Here is a 6,000-nt window from a genome sequence, read left to right as displayed (position 1 = left end):
GTCTGCTTTGACTCCGAGGTCTTTGATCCATTTGGAGTTGATTCTGGTGCAGGGTGATATATAAGGATCTAGCTTTAGTTTTCTTCCATTCTATTATTTTAGCTCCCTTATTGAAGATTAGTTGGCTATAGGTCTGTAGGTTCATTTCTGGGTTTTCAATTCTATTCCATTGGTCCTGAGGTCACTAACAACCTGATTTTTAAGGAAGCAGAGAACCTTCTTCTGAATCAGGTTGCTGGCTTTGATTGTGCAGTTGTACAATGCACCTGTTGTCACTTCTAAGCTGTTTCCATTTGTGTTTTAGGCCTTCTGTGCTCAAATGTTTATGAAGATTTTATGACATGTGGCATGAAAGTGCATTCCCTCTCCCTCTTATTTTTAAAATATTGGAATCAGGATCTTCCATTTGTAGGCACTCTACCATTTGCCTATACCCCAGTCCCTTTTGTGTTTGTTCTTCAGATTGGGTCTCATGCTTTGCCCAGACCCATCTTACATCCAAAATATTGTGATTAGCTGGGACCACAGATGTGTGCTGCCAACTCCACACTAAAGTGTCTTTCTAAGCCAGGCTCTGGTGGCTAACATCTCTAATTCTAGTGCTGCAGGAGGCTGAGATCTGAGGATTGAGGTTCAAGTCCAGCCTGGGCAGGAAAATCCATGAGACTCTTATCTCCAATAACCACCAGAAAACCAGAAAGTGGAGCTTTGGCTCAAAGTGGCAGAGTGCTAGCCTAGAGCACAAAGAACTTAGGGACAGGGCCCAGGTCTTGAGCTCAAGTCCCACTGACAGGAAAGAAGGAAAGAAAGAAAGAAAGAAAGAAAGAAAGACAGACAGACAGAAAGAAAGAAAGACAGACAGAAAGAAAGAAAGACAGAAAGAAAGAAAGAAAGACAGACAGAAAGAAAGACAGACAGAAAGAAAGACAGACAGAAAGAAAGACAGACAGAAAGAAAGAAAGAAAGACAGAAAGAAAGAAAGACAGAAAGACAGAAAGAAAGAAAGACAGTATCTTTCTAATGAACCATACTAGAATCTTCCAGGCCTTGGGAATAAAGCACCCAGAGAAGAGGCACCATTCTATAAGTCTGATGAGGCCACTTGGGATTTGGTGGCAGCCAAAGCTCTAGATTTCCCAGCACCCACATCAGAACATCGATTGTGAGAGATTTATTGGTTAGATCATGCTCTGCTGGAAACGATCCTCTCGAGAGTTCCTCCCCACTGCATGCCAGAGGAAGTATGCATCTGTAGGGGCCATTCCAGAGCCTCTGGGATGGGGAGGTTTAAGGGAGGCAGGGAGGCAGGAAGGGCGAGGACAAGGTCCCAGGAGACGTAGACTGGGACACAGTTGCAGGGCGTGCATGCACTCAGCATTTGGTTTGGGGGAGCAGCTGCTAGGGATGAGGGGCAGTAAGATGTACCTTGACCCATTACTGGCTGTCGATTCCTGCCCGATGTGGTCCTCACCTGGAAGTGAGGCTCCTGGTGTGGAGGCCATGTGAAGAGGTAGGCCCTGGGGAGGTGTTTAGGTCACAGCGTTAAGTCATTTCCACTTAATCCTGGGAGAGTCAGTCCTTTGAAGAGAACCAGCTGACCCCCAGCTCTTTGCTTTCCTGCCGTGTCACATGTTCATGTCCTGTCCTCCTCTGCACTTGCTCTCATCCTATGCCATCCCAGAGGCTCTTGCCCCATGCGGCTTAGACTTTGTAGCTTTAAAAGTTGCTTTCTTTATGAGTGACCCAGCTTCAGGCATTTTGTAATAGTAACAGGAAAAAAAAAAAAGCACCAGTATACCCCCGTGCTGGTCGGTGGCCAGCTAGCTAATAGATCACTTCAAAAACATTTGCCCAAGATATCTCTACTGTGAGGAATGCCTTTATGTCTGTGTCTCCTCCTGTCCTCTGCTACGTCTGCCCAGAATCATCTGCTGCTCTAGGAAGCCAGAGGCCTAATCCATTCTGTATGCAGGCATTCATTGAATTTTGGATTTTTGTGCTAACAAAACTTTATACTAGGGCCATTTAAAGTGGCATGTGCACATGTGTGTGCGTGCATGTGTGTGCACATGCACATGCAGTTATTGGAGCTTGAACTTAGGGCATCTCACGCTTGCATAGCTTTTGGGCTAAGGCCTGGTGTTTTGCCACTTGAGCCATGCTTTTTGCTGGTTAATTGGAGGTAAGAGTCTCTCAGATTTGTCTTCCATGGCTGGTTTCAAAACTTGTATCTTCGAATCTCAGCCTCCTGAAAAGGTAGGATTACAGGCATGAGCCTTAGTGCCCAGTTTAAGTATTTGTTTCCACTCTTTGGAGTAACATGACCAGTTCATCTATACACAGATCATTAGACGAAGACATCTTAAAGACAGAGCTGCGCTTTAGTAACCTTGCCAAGTTCTCTTGAACACTGTAGTTGCTCAATAAACAGGCTGTCAAACAGTAGATCCTAAGTGAAATTACCATCCATCTTCTGGTGACGATCAAGAAAACACTCTTTCAGCTTACACATTTCCAGACCATGCCACGTGATTCCAGCATCTTTGAATCCTTTAAGCCCTAAAAGGCTATGTTCTTTATCTGTCATATCTGCACTGAGCCTAGCCATTTCTTAGGAATTGAGATATAAATATGCTTCAAACGAGGGCCCACACAGATCAGAATAACACCTCGATTAGGGGCCGTGGGATCAGATAGCTGGGCTCCAGTCTTCATATTTAAGGGCAGATGCAATCCCTGTTTGGGGTAGCAGAAGAAATCCTGTGTCCCAATATGGCAAAGAATCAAAGCCCTGGCCCCACAGAAACATTTGCTTGTAGCCTTTTCTGTTTCCGTGGGTCTTGATCACTGGGGAAATGCACAGAGTCTGTGGCCTTTGCACCCTAAATCATGAGCTTCCTCGGAAAGCTGCCATTCTCAGGAGCCAGGCGTGGAGAACGAGTGAAGTTCCCCAGAGTGCCGCAGGAGCAGAAATATCCCAATGTAAAAATAATTCCCCAACAGCTTTCTAAACTATGTGGATAGGTTCAATTACCCAAGGCCCCCATGGGCCAGGGCAGGTGTTCTGTCTGTGTTGATTCCTTCTCCCTGATTTGTGATTGTTGAGAGAGGCTGCATCTGTCACCCGTCTCCTCCACGAGGGACAGGGACCTCTCAGACCACAGGGCGGCAACCTCAAGTGAGTGGCAGGCCTGGCTGGGGACTCTTGAAAGGGACAGGGCAGGAGGTGTGTGTGGGGGGGGGTGGATGGTCGGAGAGGGCTGGTATTCTATGGCACCCTCCTGATTGCACAGTTGGTGGCCAGCCCCGGCCTTGGTCGTGTCCTTAGAGGGCAACTGGAGGAGAATCATGAGTCCAATAAAAATATGGTGCTTGAAGGGCATGGGTGGCTCACGCCTGTAATCTTAGCCGCTCAGGGAGCTGAGATCTGAGGATCACAGTTCGAAGCCAGCTTGGAAAGACGAATCTGGGAGACTCTTATCTCCAATTAACCAACAAAGAGCCTGATGTGAAAGTGTGGTTCAAATGGTAGAGCACCAGCCTTGAGTGAAAAAGCTAAGGGAGAGTGTGAAGACCTGAGTTCAAGCCCTAGCACTGGCACACACACACACACACACACACACACACACACACAAAGCACAGCGCTGCAAGGATAGTTGATCCATAGAAATATGATTTGACCAACAAAACCCAGAGTCTAAATGTAGGGCCCCCACTTTGTGGGGCCTCGGGGTAGCCAGCTAGAGGGCAGTGTTGGGAAGGGACTCCCCCAAGTTTAAGGCAGAGGCAGTAGCTAGAAGAGGCATCCAATGAGCTAAAAACCGGAGCTGAGAGGAGAGACAGGCTCCAGACTGCAGGACCTATGAATGAGCCAAAGGACTTGCAGAAGCTCCCAGTACCCAGGGAGGGACATTGATGCCTACCTGGCCTCTTCTGCTGGCGAATGGCTTCACATGGCTCATCTTCCTTTGCTCTTAGTGTGATGCTGGGGTTGGGGCTTGGACTCAGGGTCTTGCTCTCTTGCTTGGTTTTTTCACTCAAGGCTCTAGCTTCCCCTCCCCCACCCCTCCAGCTAGCTGGAGATAAAAGTCTCACTGACTTTTCTGTCCCAGGTGGCTTTGAGCCTTAATCCTCAGATCTCAGCCTCCTGAGTTAGCTAGGATGACAAAGGGCACACTTCCTGCTTTCATCTTCCTGCATGCAAGGCAATCTGAATTTTCAGGGGCCTGGTGCCTCCTCTTGCCATATTGGATTCAGTTTCCAAAAGTGAATTGAATAGAGGTCAGTTCTGTTGCACGCTGATTGGATCGGGTAGGCCTAGGATTTCTTTCGAGACTTGGTGTTTTCTGGTTGTGTTGTGCCTTTGAGTTCTATCACTTTCGAACACTGTCATAGTTCAGAACAAAGATCACAGGATCTCTTCCTCTAAGGTCTTGACAGATACCAGGTCACAAACTACCTTGTGACATGAGCTAGGTTAACCTTCAAAACAACCGATCATGGGCAAGGAATTAAACTTATTTTTTTAAAGAGTATGTCTGTCATATTCTTTATTAGGCACACATAATGATTGGTGGGTAATATAGGAATTCATACCAGAATGTCAAATAAAAATATATACATCATATAAGCCAATCTCTATTTAGACAGTTGTATATAGCTGCTTATATAAATATCTATCCACTTAGAGATATTTTATTATGTTCTACATCTAGTTATATATAGATGGATAAATCTGACATACATATTCCCTGGACCAGAAATATCTACAACAGTGAACTTTAAAAAAGTGTACATAGTTTTTAAAAGTGCACAGCTTTTATGAAAAGTCACATATGTAACTATGTGTCCACAGAGAATAACTTATAGGTGATACAGATAATCAAGAATATGCAGGATGATTATTTCAGTGTAGTGTCAGTTCTTCTTCATTGTTTATTTATTTATTTTTTTGCCAGTCCTGGGGCTTGAACTCAGGGCCTGGGTGCTGTCCCTGAACCTCTTTCTCCTCAAGACTAGTGCTCTAGCACTTGAGCCACAGCACCACTTCCAGTTCTTGAGAGGTTCATTGGAAATAGGAGTCTCATGGGGACTTTTCTGTCCAGGCTGGATTCAAACCGCAATCCTCAGAGCTCAGCCTCCTGAGTAGCTAGGATTATAGACTTGAGCCACCAGATGCCTGGCACTTCTTCATAGTTTATGTGTGGTTGATTTTTTTTTCTAGCTAGGCAGGGGGGCTTACACCTGTAACTAGCTACTCAGCAGGCTGAGATTTGAGGATCAAGATTCAAAGACAGCCCAGGCAAGAAATTCCATGAGATTCTTATCTCCAATTAACCACTAAAATGCCAGGAGTGGCTCAAATGATAAGAGGGCTAGCCTTGATTTCAAACCCCAGTCTCAGCACAAAACAAAACAAAATGAATTTTTATGGAGCTGGTGTCAGTGGTTCACATCTGTATTCCTAGCTACTCAGGAGGCTGAGATCTGAGGATCGTGATTCAAAGCTAGCCAAGTCAGGAAAATCCATGAGACTCTTATCTCCAATTAAGTACCAGAAAATGGAAGTGTGGCTTAAAATTGGTAGAGTGCTAGCCTTGGGCAAAACAACTCAGGGACAGTACCCCGGCCCTGAGTTCAAGCCCCACAACTGACTCAAAAAAAGTATTTTAATGTACTTACGGGTGCATTTTTTTCTCTTTACATAGAATATCTATAATACAGTCAGAATAATCCTTTCAAGGGGCTGGGAAGTTGGCTCAGTGGTAGAGCACTTTCCTTGCATGCCTGAGGCCCTGGGTTCGATTCCTCAGCACCACATAAGCAAAAAGAAAAAAGCCGGAAGTGGCGCTGTGGCTCAAGTGATAGAGCGCTAGCCTTGAGCTGAAGAGCTGAGGGATAGTGCCCAGGCCCAGAGTTCAGGCCCCACGACCGGACCCATAAAAATAAATAAAAGAAAGAATCCTTTCATGATTTAAAGAAAAGTGTATTCTGTACACT

The sequence above is a fragment of the Dipodomys ordii genome, unplaced genomic scaffold (genome assembly GCF_000151885.1).
Source record: "Dipodomys ordii isolate 6190 unplaced genomic scaffold, Dord_2.0 Scaffold39, whole genome shotgun sequence".
NCBI lineage: Eukaryota > Metazoa > Chordata > Mammalia > Rodentia > Heteromyidae > Dipodomys > Dipodomys ordii.
The sequence above is the reverse complement of the archived record's forward strand: the minus strand, read 5'-3'. Positions refer to the sequence as shown.